Source organism: Akebia trifoliata, chromosome 4, assembly GCF_017979445.1.
Source record: "Akebia trifoliata isolate Shusen 1 chromosome 4, ASM1797944v1, whole genome shotgun sequence".
Classification (NCBI taxonomy): Eukaryota; Viridiplantae; Streptophyta; class Magnoliopsida; order Ranunculales; family Lardizabalaceae; genus Akebia; species Akebia trifoliata.
The window spans coordinates 24,773,807-24,790,047 of record NC_141378.1 but is presented as its reverse complement, the minus strand read 5'-3'; positions in this window follow the sequence as shown (position 1 = coordinate 24,790,047).

Genomic DNA, 16,241 nt, shown 5'->3' with positions numbered 1-16,241 from the left:
TCCTAAGACTCATATTGAGACTCACATTGCGACACACCGTTTTGTCTTATATGGGCAAAAATGTTTGGAATGAGCTGATTTTTTGTGAGGATGATCTCTGTGATGAGGGGATCATCCTGGCAAAAAATCATCCCATTCCAAAACTTCCAACCCCATCAAAATTGATTTACAAAAATTGGACGGTCTATAATTTTTCAACAAAAATTGGACGGTCTAGAAGTTTCATAATGAGCTGATTTTTGGCAAGGATGATCTCCTCACCATAGAGATCATCCTCACAAAAAATCAGCCCATTCCAAATATTTTTGCCCATATAAGACAAAACGGTGTGTCGCAATGTGAGTCCCAATATGAGTCTTAGGAACGCTGTTCATATATATATAGGGTCCCGTTCAGCACCCTAAGCTTTATCACACACTTTAACAAATGTGTTTTGTCCTACATGGGTTAGAAGTTAGAGATCATCCTCACCAAAAATCAGCCCATTCCAAAACTTTTAACCCCATCAAAAATGGTTTACAAAAAATGGACGGTCCACAATTTTTCAACGTGTAAACATGGGGCTAAACATTTCGGAATGGGCTGATTTTTGGGGAGGATGATCTTCTAATCATAGAGATCATCCTCACCAAAAATCAGCCCATTCCAAAACTTCTAACCCATGTAGGACAAAAAACGTTTGTTAAAGTGTGTGGTAAAACTTAGGGTGCTGAACATTTCCCATATATATATATATATATATAAATTATTAAATTTTCATATAGCTAGAAACCATTACGAGCTCTCAAGTAGTCTTTGGACTGAAGAAAAAGTTGAGAATAGGTTCTTATATATAGGTTTAAAAATCCCTCAAAAACATTTAAAAAGCAATGTGGGATTTACAAAAAATTTGAAAAAAAGAGTCAAAAAGAACTTTTACAAACTTCAATCCATGTGAAAAGATATCAATTAATAAAAATGTTCTTTTAAAAAATACTTACTTTTCTTTAACAAAAAAGTACACCAACCATAAAGTAACTAAATTAATTTTATTTGAATCAATTTTAAATAAATATTAATCAACATTTACTAACATTTATTTTAACAAGAACACTTTACCTTCCGTGGTAGGAGAATCTTTAGATCATTCCTACATTTTTCTTGTTTTCCTTCGGACTCCCTAGGTAGCCTTTATTTGTGGGTTTACTTCAATTCATTTAGGGCGTGTTTTATCACACGACAAATACAAGGATGGCAGTTTTGTAGTACACGTTTACTTGTTACACATATACCTAACAACTTGATGAGGCTAGGTAGGGTTGTAATGGGTCGGGTTGGTTCTGCTTCAGTTCCTAAGGAACTTAGAATCATAACCATTATATTAGTTCAATTCCGGTTCTTATTGATTTTGAGTCCAATTTAGGTACCCAGTGGGTCCGCTTCTCAAGAATCGAATGAGAAAAAAATTATTTCAAAACATTATAAAAAAAAAATTTCCTTTCAAAAAATTAACATATCATCAACAAAATTGTTAAATTAGTTATAATTTGTTATGATTAAGATATAAATTAATTATTTATTTCAAAAACAAAAAATTATTTTTGTTAAATATAATAATTCTTTAACTCATTTTAAGTTTCAATTGATAATTTATATGAAAAATTGAAGAGTTTTATATAACATTTATTTATTTTTTAAATAAAAAATACCTTAGATCATGTATAGTATGGAAAGAAATGACAAAACAAATCGGTTTTGGGTACCTGTAGGGTACCCATTGGATAAAACCTATCGGTTCTGGTTCCATTTTAGATCCAACTCTATTTTATTCTAATAAAAAGGGATCCATAACCAGGGAATTCGGTTCACGAAGTAAGGTTTGGTCATGTGAACAAACTTGATAAAGTAGGGGAGTTTTTGTAATAAAATTGCAACAGATAGGTCTGCCTGGTAAATTTCTATTTTTTTCACACAAAAAAAAAAAAAAACCATGCAGTTTTGTAATGATTTTATATATTTATTATAAAAGTAAAATGAAAATAATATTTTTTCTGTTATTTTTCTATGCCACTCAAATAATATAAATATTTTTTGAAAATTTTCCGTGATGTGCTCAAATAGTGGAATAGGATTTGCCAGATAATATTTTCCTTGCAATTAAGTATGCTTTCAATGGATTAGATAAAAAGTTCAACATTCTGATACCTTTATTCGTGGGGTCTCGATAATGTGTAACACCAGTGAAAAGGAACGTGTTCCAAAAGAGTGGGAAGACAAAAGGATGTGGGTTGAGGCAGATAGTAATGGAAGGTATAGCTTTGAAAAAATTTGAATAAAATGAATTTTTTCAAACGATCATAGGTAACTGTGATTAAAGAGATGCTATGCTTTAACTTGTAAAAGTTAAGAACGACAACAATACTGTAATTGAGATTCACATATCTATGACAACACTGTACTGAGATTCGTATATTTATATTCACTTTCGTAAATGGATAGCCAAACAATAATATATTTTAATGCTGTTTCAATTAACATGTTCGAGAAACTGAACTAACTGAATGCAAATGTAGATTTTCTACAATTGAATTTGATGTCTCATATGTTATTTCACCATGGTATGGTGTTGATAAGGCATTTTCAATTAAAGAATGGAGTGTCGTGTAACATAAACTCTTCTTGGTCCCATTTAACTAGTGATTCTTAAAAGTTCAAATAATTGACTGTAATGGGTTTGATTGATACTGTGTTTTCATGAATTTTTTTTATTTTATATATTTTGAAACCTGTTGTAATCATCAAAGATGGAAGTAAAATTCAGGAAATCTTGAACTTGGGGTATGCTTTGTCGATATAATTCTTTTAGAGAATCTCAATAATCTTCACCGATAAAGAGTTGAGCTCTTCTAATAAACCCATTCATGTTGTTGCACAAAATTACACCATCAATATAAAAGAAGGGCATGCAACTCTTTTCAAGTTGGATCTATATTTGAGTGTATTTCGATAACAATAAATTTTGATTGATGCCATACTTGTCCAAAATTTCAATTTCACAAACAACACTCAGTGTTAAGCAACATGAAATAAGTGTTGTATGATTCTTTGACAATACAATTGTAGAGGAAGGAGAGGTAGAAAAGTTAAAAATAAGGATTTTAAGGTTCGTATAAAGAAAATATAAGTGATAGAAATTAGGGTTTTGAGGAGGGTATTTTAAGAATAAAAAAAATTCAAATTTCAGAAGTTTCATCCAGCATCCCTCCATCACTGGTTCAAAACTTCTGAATTTTGGTTCTGGAGTCTGAAATCTGAACCAAAACAAACGGAAATAAAACTTCTAAAATCTGAATTTTAAAGGTGGACCACCTTTATTCAAACTTCAGAAGTGTTACTAAACACACACTTAAGCACTACATTTTGTAATTTTAATCTTAAGTGCTGAAAATAATGTCAATAAAATTTTGAGTAGTGATCTGTGAATCTTTCTTCAAGAATAATTGGCAAAGGATTTTGATTAATGGTTTGTTGGGAAACAACTTATTTATGTTTTTATAAGAAATTAAGCAGCATTGTTCAAATATTCAAAATGCATTCCTACATATTACTCTATTTGGTCAGTTTAACATGTTCACTTTTGCTTCTAGCGTATAATTGTTTTTTACCAACTATTTCATTGGAATGTTTAGGTAAGGTTATTGAGTAGATTAAGTTTCAATTTTTTATCCGTGTTATAAATACGCGGGCTTTAAAATCTTTGGGGAGGTTTTGAACTCATCTACACAGGTTTAGGACTCGTCACCATTCAATTAAAGTGTGAATGGACATTAAAAATATATTTTTTTTTTAAATTTTGTTTTGTTGGCTTGTAGTGACTCACATATCCAAAAGATAAGAGGAAATGACCTACCTAGATCTCTAAGGTAAGGAGGCTCGGTTGAAGGACAAGGAATGTGTTAGGCACTTTGTCTCACCCATCTTAAGATGGTTACCAATATATGACCATAAGTGAAAATTAAAAACTTTTATTTTGGATTTTGGAAATATAAGAAATTATAAAGAAAATTAAGAAACAAAAGAATTATAATCTAGTTTTAGAATACAAAAGATTTAAACTAACGAGAAAGCTAAAATGGAAATGTTGCTTGTTGGAATTTTTTGTGAGCTAAAGATTTTGGTGAGAATCTATGTTGATTTAACTTTCTTCAATCCCAAGGCTCTTTTAAAGGGTATGTGCTCACTTGGAAGCATCTTTTTGTGGGTTTAGCATTTAGGAAATGTCCATGAGTTGGACACCACCATGAAAAGATTAGAGACCTTATGCATGAGATTTTATTCATTTTTGGGACTATTTTTGTTGGCTCTAAAGGTTGAATATAGGTTCATAGAGACTTACACTCTTACTTGTAGCTATTTTAGAAGTAAGTGTATATGTATGTGATGGACTTATCAAGAGAATATTACCTCTAAGGAAGGTTTACTATTTAGTTTTATTGTCACCAAAAAAAGTAAAACAAGGATCTACATTGTAAGTAAAGTAAATAAAGTAAAGTAAAGTAAAGTAAAACATCTACACTATAAATTTAAATCACATGAACATAAATAACAAAAGGAAAAAAGAGCTTATTAATGACTTATAGGAGGAGATTACCTCTAGGAGGTTTTACTCTCTATCTCCTAGCCCCATTAATGCAAACAAGGATCTACATTGTTACAAAGAAAATAATGAAATAAGCTTGTTTAATGTAAAGAAGGGGGTAATAAGAATGAGGAGATTAGAGGAGGAGAATGGAGGGTTAACTCCACCTTAGTCTTCTTATTTCCTTTATTCTTCTTCTTGATTTGTTCTTTTAGGGATTTTTAGAGAGATTTTGAAGAGTTTGGGCAGAATTTTAGATTATCAACATGACTCATTCTCATTTTGCCTTAGATGAGGGTCATATTTATAAGATTTTGGGAGATCCTTGGGGATAAACTTGTCCTAAATCATAGGATTTCTAATATTTTCTATAAAACTTTTATGAAAAGTATCAATTCCACTTTATAACCTTGGCCTTGATGGTCTTTATCCTTTAGTTGGGTCTCACCAGTTTTGATCATCAATGGGTATGATAGTAAATATCCAAAAGTTTTAGAAAATTCTTGATGAAGGTCAGAATGATCCTAAGACCTTGACCTTGATTCAAATGTGAATGAATCAACCCAAATGACATGTAATTAAATGATAGGTTTTTGTCCTCTTTGATCATTTCCCTTGAAAGAATCTCGAACAAATTAGGGATAGGTTAGTCATTAGGCACAAATTCTAGAGAATTCTCTGAGGAGGACAATGTAGTCATGAACTTTGAAATTTGGTCAAATTACATTGAATACCCTGGAAACTCTTTCAATTTTGAAGAAAATGGGAAAGGTAGAAGAGAGATTTTTCTTTGATGAGTTTCGACAAATCAAGGTTGATGGGGTAATTGTCCTTGAGTGGGCATCAAGCAAGACTAAAATCTTTATTAGAGGATTTGGTGAATTACTTAAAAATAAAATGAAAGAATTATTTGGATAATTAAAACAAGGGTAAAAGAGTAAAATAGTAGGAGGAAAAAAAATATTAAATGGAGGGTAAATGGATAATTAGCTTCAACAAAATTAGAATGCACATGGGTTTGAGAAACTGTTCAACAGAATTGGCCTTGGGTGACCTATGGCTTGAGTAATTTTATGCTTAGTTGTGGGTCACCCTTGGACCAAGCCAAATTTGTGGTGGTCGTGGGTGACCCTTGGCTAGGCTTAAAAATTGCTTTTACCGTGGGTTAGCTTTTGCCAGGCTTAAAAATTCTGAAAATTGGTACGCAGACCTTGGTTGTTCAAAAATGGGATTTTCAAATCCTTTGGAAAATTATCTTGGGTCAAGCCCTTCTTCAGAAAGTTTTTGGTGCTCTCGGGCTTGATCTAGGAAAAAATGGGGTGCCTACATGTGTATTGGAAACTATGCACATTATTTTAGTTGGAGTTTCTGCTATGTTAGGTTGGGAAAAAAAGTTGCCTCCACCAATGGTGAAAAGAAGAATTGTCCATCAAGAATTGTTAATCCAACTTTCACACCCAATTGGTAGGAGCTTAGGTAATAATTTACTAAAAAAATATGTTTTTAATTTTATTTATTAATTTATTTATGTTGTTGTTTTGGATATTAGGGTGGATGGTTGACCGATCCTAGCATACTGAGGTCTCCCGTGTGAATTCAGGGGACCCTGTAATGTTCTAGCTTCTCACCACCAATCTTGATTGGTTGAGGATAAGTATACTTAAATTATATGCCAATAGACTGGTTTTAAGGATCAAAAGAAAATGTATTCTTTATCTATTTTTTTCCCTCATTCTCATGCAAAGTTATAACCATGGTAGCAACTTAAATCCAAACTGTTGTCGTGTTTATTTGAGTCTGCTCAACCAATCACCTTGTGTGGTCATTGTTCGAGTCTTGCCTGAATCAATGTGTCACTCTCCATTTTCATGTTAAATTAAGTGTTCATGTGATTCATTTTCGGATGCAACTTCACATGATTACGACAAGTCTCTCGTTAAGAATTTTATAGCACTTTTACTAGAATGCATTGTTAAAGTAGGGACAGTTGGTGTCGTTGTTTAATATGGATATTTTAGTTCATGAATCCTCGATTTGCAGACTAACATGCATGTTTAATATTTGGGGCTTGGCTTGAATTGAAGTGAACTACCAATATGTGTTTTTTTTAAGCATAGTTTGGATAAGACCCATTTAAAAAGGATTGGTTTACTGTGCTTTCCTTTCCTTTGTGATTTAGATAACATATAATATTAATGTTGAAGGTTACATCACATTATTAAATCCAACCTACTGTCCAGCATAGCCTACTGTTGATAAGTTGTTTCATGCCCTTGGATCTACTTTGATGTATTAGTTAAGATTGACTGGTCCTTTTAGTGGGTATGGATACACGAGATGCAATGTGAGTTATTCTTCTAACCATCGAGATCATGATCACATCAATTTGGGATGCTCAACTTGCCATAATAGTAGATTGATAATATAATTATTGAATATTTTGAAAATAAAATAAGGTTTTTGTGGTTTATTGGTTTGTTTTTCTTAAGTTAGTTTTTGAGATTTTTGTGATATAGGGTTTAGTCTCACATTGCTCACAAGTAAGAAAGTGGTGTACCTTATAAGTAATAGTCAACATGGTTAGTTGTATTTGTGTCACACCTTTAAAGTTTTGATCCAGAGTTTCGAGGTGGTGCGAAGCACTACCCACGCACGAGCACGTGCGACGTGCGAAAGGGCAATTAGGCTTTTAGGGCATATTGGGCGTTTTGAGGCACACTTTACACTTCGCACGTACGCATTATTGCAAGGAACTGGGGAGCCTTAAAGTTTTCGAGATACGAAACCATCTAACGGTTGTGGTTGATCCGTCACATATGATGGATAGAGTGCGATCAACACCGCATGATCAAGTTAGTATCCGATCAGGAATCGATCAGATACGATGAATCAGATTAAAACCGGATCAGAAATGATCCGATGCGTTGGATCAAGTTAGTATCCGAACAGAAATGATCAAGTGCGTTGATTCATGATTGTACTCGATCAGAATCAATCAAGTGTATTGGTTCATGATTGGTATCCGATCAGGAACAATCGAATCCGTTATATCAAATGGCAACTAATCAGACGCGATCAGAGCCACTAGATCAAACATATTCAATTAAAAGGAGTTAGTTAAAAGGCATGAAACACATACCTTCGATAGGGTGCAATCTTGATCGTTAGATCTCAGATCAGACACAATCTAACGATTATTAGACCAAGAGACATTAAATCATGACTCTTGGTTAACAGACACAAAATTGACTATAAAAAGCCAATCAGAATTCAGATTTCTTCACTGAAAATTTCTGTATTCTCCTATCTCTAAGCTTAAGATCTAGGCATCATCAGTTTCTTATTTTTTCGAGTATTCTAGACTAAATCGGATCGTACATAATTTGATTTAGTAAATTGTGTGTACGGCTTCTTTGTATCTTGAAGGTATTTGCTCATTGATCCCTTGTGTACTATGGTTCAATCAGTAGGGGAGAGTATTTTTTTAAAATAGATCGAATCAGATTCGAGCCTAGAAGTTATTTTCTTCCTTCATCGAATTACTCCTGTTATTTTCCAACAGTTTTAGACAAATATTCTTTTATTCGATGGAGGCTTCGACATTTCATTCTCTCCAAATGATGAATCAAGATATGTCACGTCTTGATCGTTTCGATGGACAACACTTTACTAGATAGCAACAAAAAGTGTTATTTTTCCTCACTACATTGAACATAGCCTACGATCTAAAACTCATTCCTGAGGCTATTCCAGAAAATAGTACGGAATTGAAAGAAAGGCGTAAGAAACAAAAGGCAGATGATTTTCTGTGCAAAAACTACATTCTTAATGCTCTCTCTAATTTGATTTATGATATCTACTATACGGTCAACTCAGCCAAAGATCTCTGGAAAGTCTTGGAAAATAAATACAAAATAGAATAGGCAAGTAATCATAAATTTCTTATTAGTAATTATTTTGAGTTTAAGATGTCCAACGACAAACCAGTTCTGTCCCAAGTACATGAACTTCAATTAATCGTTGGGGATCTTAAGATTGCCGGGATTGATCTTCCAGAAAATTTTTAAGTGGGAGCTATCATTTCAAAGCTTCCCCAATCTTGGAAAAGTTACAAGAAAAAAATGAAGCATGAGGAAAAAAAGTATACTTTGGAATCTCAACAACATCATCTTCATATAGAAGAAGATGTTCGTAATAGAGAACATAAAGATGGGGAAATAGAAAAAACCAAAGTAAACATGATTGAGGGTGATAAGCCCAAGGAAATTGATTTTAGGTTAAAACCTAAGAAAACTTCATCCTTTAAGAAGAAAACTGTTGATAAAACTAAGAAGAAAAACAGTAAGTATTTTTATTGTAATAAGCTTGGTCATTATGCACGAGAATGCCGACATCGAAAGAAGAAATTCAAGAAAGAGGCAAATACGACAATGGCTGAGGGAGTAATAGTTGCAACAATTTCATCTGCTCGTTCACTAGCAAATGTTGTGTCAGACAACAATGTTGGTGGGTTGATACTGGAGCAACAGATCACTTCTGTAATGATAGAAGTCTCTACACAAGGTATAAAACTTGTGGTGAAGGAATAAAAGTGAAAATGGCAATTAGTTCTATTTCCAACATTCTCGGAGTTGGGACTGTAGTTTTTAAATTCACTTCTAGGAAGACTATCTTTCTTTTCAATGTCTTCCATGTTCCAGATATCAACGAGAATATCGTATCAGGAGACCTGCTTAATAAATCAGGTTTCAAACTTGTGTACGAATCAGATCGGCTTACCTTGTCCAAAAATAATGAATTTGTGGGACATGGTTATTCTTTTAGAGGCATGATTCGCCAAAATTTAGATAATAAAATTTCTTCTATTGTGTATATTGTTGATTCGATATGTTTGTGGCATGATAGATTAAGACACATTAATTATGGTTCAATTAAACGTATGATTAATTTAGGACTTATTCCTAAATGTAATTTAGAGAATATTTTGAAATGCCAAACCTGTGTTCAATCTAAGATAACTAGAAAATCCTTTAAATCTATTGAAAGAACTTCTACTATCTTAAAGCTTATTCATAGTGATGTATGCAACCTTAATAGTCAAACACATGGAGGCAATAGATATTTTGTTACCTTCATTGATGATTACTTAAGGTAAGCATATATTTATTTAATGAAAACTAAAGATGACGTTTTTGAGAAATTTCGAATATTTAAGGCGAAAGTTGAAAATCAACTTAACCATAAAATTAAGATTCTATGTTTTGATAGGGGTGGTGAATACTATCCAAATGAGTTCATTAAGTTTTGTGAACTCATAACATTATCCATCAAGTTATGGCTCCTTACATGCCGCAACAAAATGGAGTTGCAGAAAGAAAGAATTGAACCTTAATTAAAATGGAAAATGCTATGATTATTAGTTCAGATTTATCTTACTCGTTAGTGGGGGAAACAATTCTTTCTTCTTGTTATATTTTGAATAGAGTTCCAACAAAGAAAAATAATGTTACCTCTTATGAACTCTGGTTTAAAAGGAAGCCTAATCTCAATCGTCTTAAAGTATGGGTGTGTCTTGCCTATGTAAGAAAACCCAGTCCTAAGAAACCAAAGTTAGGAGTTAGAACCTACAAGTGTGTGCTTATTGGTTATTCTTAGAATAACTTAACTTATCATTTTCTAGATCTGAAAATTTGTGATATAATTGAATCTGTAGATGTAGAATTTTTTGAGGATTTGACTAAGTCAAATTCTCTTGATCCAATTTCTAAAAATTCTACTCCTAAACAGATTCATCAACCTATTCAAGATAACAATAGTGGTAACCCAGGTTCTGATCAACAAGATCTTAAACCTAGGAGAAGTAAGAGATCTAGAGTTGAACGCACATTTGGACCTGACTTTCTAGTTTATCTTGTTGAAAGAGATAAATATGAAGTCAAGAATATTACTAGGCTCATATTAAATGTAGAGAACGAAGAATCCTCTACATTTTTTGAGGCTATGAACTCTAGAGATTCATTATTTTGGAAAGAAGTCATTAATGATGAGATGAATTCGATTATTTCTAATCAGACTTGGGTTCTTTCAAATTTACCCCCAGATGCGAAACCTATAGGGTGTAAATGAATTTTTAAGAAGAAATTGAATGCGGATGGATCGATAAATAAGTTTAAAGCTAGATTAGTTGTTAAAGGCTTTAAACAGAGACACGGGATAGATTATTTTGACATTTATGCCACAGTTGCTTAGATATCTTCTATTCGACTACTAATTTCTCTTGCTTCCATTCATAAAATAGTTGTCCATCAAATTGATGTAAAAACAATATTTCTAAATTGTGATTTAGAAGAAGAAATTTATATGGAGTAACTGGAAGATTTTGTTAAACCTGATCAAGAAAAGAAAGTTTGCAAACTTATTAAATCTCTTTATGGTTTAAAGCAAGTTCATCTTCAATGGCATGAGAAATTTGATAAAATAGTCTTATCTTATGGTTTCAAAGTTAATGATGTTGACAAATGCATTTACTGCAAATTTGAAAATAATGTTGGTATCATTATTTGTCTCTATATTGATGACATGTTAATCTTTGGAATTAACATTGAATGTGTAGAAGAAACCAATAGGTTTCTATCTATTAATTTTGATATGAAAGATTTAGGGGAAGCTAACATAATGCTAGGAATTAAAATTCTAAGGAAAGATAAGCAATGGTTTTGTCTCAATCTCATTATATTGAGACAATTCTGAAAAAATATGGTCATTTTGATCATAAACCAGACCCTACCCCTATAGATCCTAATATCAAGTTAATGAAGAACACTAGTCGTGCTAGAGCTCAACTAAAATATGCCAGTGTTATTGGGAGTCTTATGTATGCTATGCATTGCACAAGACCTGACATTGCACACGTAGTAGGTGTGTTATGTCATTTTACTAGTAATCCAAGTACCGAGCATTGAAATGTTGTATCTAGAGTTTTAAGGTACTTGAAAGGGATTTTAGACTATGGACTACATTATCAAGGATATTTAAATGTACTTGAAGGGTACAGTGATGCAAGTTGGAATAATGTCAAGTCAAATTCGAATTCTACAACTGGCTGGATCTTTACTTTAGGTGGAGCTGCTATTTCTTGGGCATCTAAGAAGCAGACTTGTGTTTCGGACTCTACCATCATATCAGAAATGATAGCATTAGTAGATTCATGTAAAAAGGCATAGTGGCTTAGAAATCTATTAATGGATATACCATTAGGGAAGAAGCCCACTCCAACTATAATGATCAACTGTGATAGCCTGGAAACATTGTACAAAATTAAAAGTAAAATGTACAATGGAAAATCAAGGCATATAAGCCTTGGACACAATTTTGTGAGACAATTACTCAAAAGTAGAGTAATTACAATCGACTATGTGAAATCTAATAGGAATTTAGCGGATCCTTTAACTAAAGGACTTCCAAGAGATATGATATCTAAAACTTCTAAAGGAATGGGACTAAGGTCTATAAAATAAATCAATCACCTTGATGAGAACCCAACCTTTGTCTTGAAATAGATAGACAAGGTTCAATGGGTACAAACAAGTCAAATAAGTGGTTTAGTAGGAAACTAGAACTAACTTACCCCACTTTCTAAATCTAGTATTGGTTTCTACAAGATAAAGGATATATGTAAATCCTTAATAAGTTCTAAAATTTTAAGTAGTGACTCGCAGAATCATTTCAAGTGAACTTACCTATATGAGTGAGGAAATCTAGCCATTTCCTATGAAAACTAGACTGTTTATAAAAGTACTCATGAAAATAGGATATAATGCATGACCAGTAATGTACAAAGTAAATAGAACACTCAACCTTATGAAGAAAAGTATGTGTGAAGAATCTGGTTGGTCTCTAAGGGTTTTTGATTCAAGATACGTTCACCACAGCACCTTGACAAAGCTCTGGTTATTTATACTAGTGAAGGTTCAAATTCAAAAGATACCTCTCATCTATGTACTAGTCTCTACAATGATGTCAATTTTTGAAAACTGATGTATTTGTTTAATCGTTATTTAGTTGTAAGAACTACGGAAGTTTGATCCCTATTTGGGTACTAGGTGTAGACACCCCATTATTGCATCTGCCTAATTCAATAATTCATCACTCGATTTTGGATAATTCCTAATGATGAACATAAAAGAACTCGAAGGCTTGTGAGTACTGCTTGATTCCTTCTATTTCTAATTTTTTTTTCATCCCCCCTACTCGTCACGACTCGACGTAGAAATTTACACACGCTTAAGATCGTTACACCTTACACCCGATTTAGCAAGTACGTACACTTAGGTTCGATACACAGTTCGACAACTTAGAGACCTCGCTATGCTAGAAAAATATGGATTTGAGACTTAGAAATAACCACACAGGAACTGAAAGAAATCTCATGCTAAAATCCGAAAAAATCTGTAAAAATCACAAAAATGATAAAAATACCCTTCATAAATCTTGGATGTCCAAAAAATCTAGAAAGTACCTCTATTGCACTCAGAAGGTGATTTCGAGTCTAACGGGACCCAAATCAATGAAAACAGATAAATCCATAAAAATCTGTAAAAAATTATCAAAATGACGAAAATGACCCTCATAAATTTTGGACCTCCAAAAAATCTTGAAAGTACCTCCATTGCACTCAGAATGTGATTTCGAGTCTAACGGGACCCAAATCGATCAAAACAGAGAAATTCTTAAAAATCTATAATAAAAAAATCAACAAAATGAAATTTTTTGCGTACCCGAAAAATTAAAAATCGATTTTCCTTAATAAAAAATCAACGAGTTGACTTATTGATTTTTGTGCACATTGAAAATTCCAAATCAAAATTTTCTATAAAATGAGCATATGAGTCAACTCACTGATTTTTGTGTGCGTTGGAAATTCCAAATTAAGATTCTCTATAAAATCGAGCATGTGAGTTGACTCATTGATTTTAATAGACGTGGCATTTCAAAAATCAAGATTTATTTGATAAAAAAATTATGGATTAACTCACTGATTTTAATGCACGTGACGATTCAAAATATCGATTTTCTTTGATTAATAATGTATGGCTCAACTCATTAATATTAGTATTGATCAACTCACGAATTTTTTAATACATGAAAAATTTAAAAAAAAAATGAATTTTCTCAATGAAAGTCAACGAGTTAACTCACTGATTTTCATGTGCATTGGAAACCGAAATGTCCTACGAAATTGAACAACGAGTTGGCTAACTGATTTTAATACATGTGACAATTTAAAAATCAGATTTCTTTGATTAAAAATTTGTGAGTTAACTCGTTGATTTTAGGATCCACGTGACAATTCAAAAATCAAATTTCTTTGGTTAAAAATGTGTAGGTTGACTCACTGATTTTAATACACGTACAATTCAAAAACTCACTGATTTTAATGCACGTGGCGGTTCAAAAATTGAATCTCTTTGATAAAATGTCGTTAATGAGCCAATTCACGAATTTTATATACATGGCATTGAAAATGGATTTCATATTATTTAAAATATGATCCAATTGATCCATTAATTTTTGGTGCCATGTAAGCCTTATTAAATCATGGATTTTCTTTTTACAAAATTCGAGAAACAATGTAATTATTTTTGCCATAGGATTCGTTTAGTAAATCCGATGCAATTTGATGATGATTAGACCTTAGTTTGATCTTTAGTCTTTGAATGTTGACCGTAGAATATTTTTGGATTGTAGTAGAGATTGATCATCTTGATCAGGCCGATTCAGTGCCTAACACCTTTCGAAACTCATAACCTGACCCCTTACCCATCTCTCTGATCCATGGACCGACCCATATCTATTTGGAGTTAATTTTGGTTCCTAGACCTAAACTAGGTGGCGACTCTCTATTCTTTAAAAATCCCCCATTTATAAATCAGACCCCTATTTGCTATATAGCGGACGGTGAGGTGGTCGAGGTGATTTCAGTGGCGACTCCACTGGGGATAATCAAGGTCAAACTTGACCCGATCCAAGAATATCCTTAGGTTGACTTTTTTCTCGAGTCAACTCAATGAGAATCTTAGATTAGGCTAGATTTTATCATTTCTTTCATTAGCATGTGATTAGATATATTCAATTGTTTATCTTTGTTGATTTGATGATTGGATGTATTTGATTTGTATGGTTGGATATTTGCGAAAAACGCCTGGGGCGCACTTTGTCCCTTTGCACACACTCACGAGCATGCATTTGCATATTTACATCATGTCATGTCCTTATAAACCCAGTAGCAAGATCTAAGCTAACCTGGTCCATACCGCTCAAATTGAACCCGCAATACCAGTCCAACCCAATAACATAACTGATGAGACATACCGATCAATGTCTAGTTAAATCAGTTAGCCCAGTTGGTAAATGGATCTCATGAATCAAAACATGGACCGATTGGATTAATTGACTTGAAAAATAGTAAATGAAGTGATTCAAATAAAATATTCAGATTTATTAAGTCGAATCGGCCCAAACTCAAATGGGTACATAGTCCCAATAATTTTTATTAGCCAATTTAATTCAATGGATTGAATATTTTATAATCAACAAGGTTGGGATTAGTAGAAAATATATTAAGGGGTGCATCGATTAGCACAACCTAGATCTTACTCTTGGAAGGTTGTGCAACCCTTAATCATAGTTAAATTTCCTAAGATTCCTGATCAATAAACAAATCATGTTCATACAACTTCTTGCTCGAAATGTGTCATCAGTTAAAGACTTTGAATGTAAGGGGTTAACTAATAAACGTTATCAAGAGGGACCTTTAGTTTTAATTGCTAAAACCTATCCTCAGGTCATTAACAAATAATCCATCATTGATGGGGTTTCAGGATAATATTACGCCCAAACTTAAGCGTCCGCCACCTAGTTGGAGTCGAGAGTCAGGTCGTTTGGGGAGAATATCAGCACCTAGCGAACCGTCAGAAATGGCTTCTGAATCTGAACTTGCGAAAATTCGTAAGATTTTGACGGTCTTTGCAATAGATATGAATAGCATAAAGAGCAAGGTAGAAGTGCTAGAACAGGTCTCTGAGTCAATAAGAGACCACCCTGATGATCAAAGGGGCAAGGGACCTGAAGGTAGCACAGCTAAGAATCTGGATGAGGTTTATGAGCTTAACAGAAATGAGAAGTATTTTAATGAGAATCCAATGTTGGCCAACAGAATGACTCAATTGGAAACAGTCGTGAAGAACATAAAAGGGATTGATGAAATCGTAGCAAAAATAGAGGCTTTGAATCAAATTCCTAAGATCCGTCTGCCAGAAAAGTTTGTAATGCTGAAAATAGAAAAATTCAATGGAGTAGACTGTGCAAAAACCCATCTAAAGGTATATGTCACCAACTTGTGCACAATGGGCCTTAGTGACTAACAGATGACATTGTTGTTCCAGTGTACTCTATCAGAATCAGCGCTACGATGGTTAATGTCCCAAGATTCAACTGCAATAGGGACATGGAAAAATATGTCAAGGATGTTCTGGCACCAGTACAAGTACATCACTGAAATCGAAACTTCTCGAAGGGATTTGGAATCCACTAAGTAGAAGAATGAGTTGGAAGGCTAGTTGCG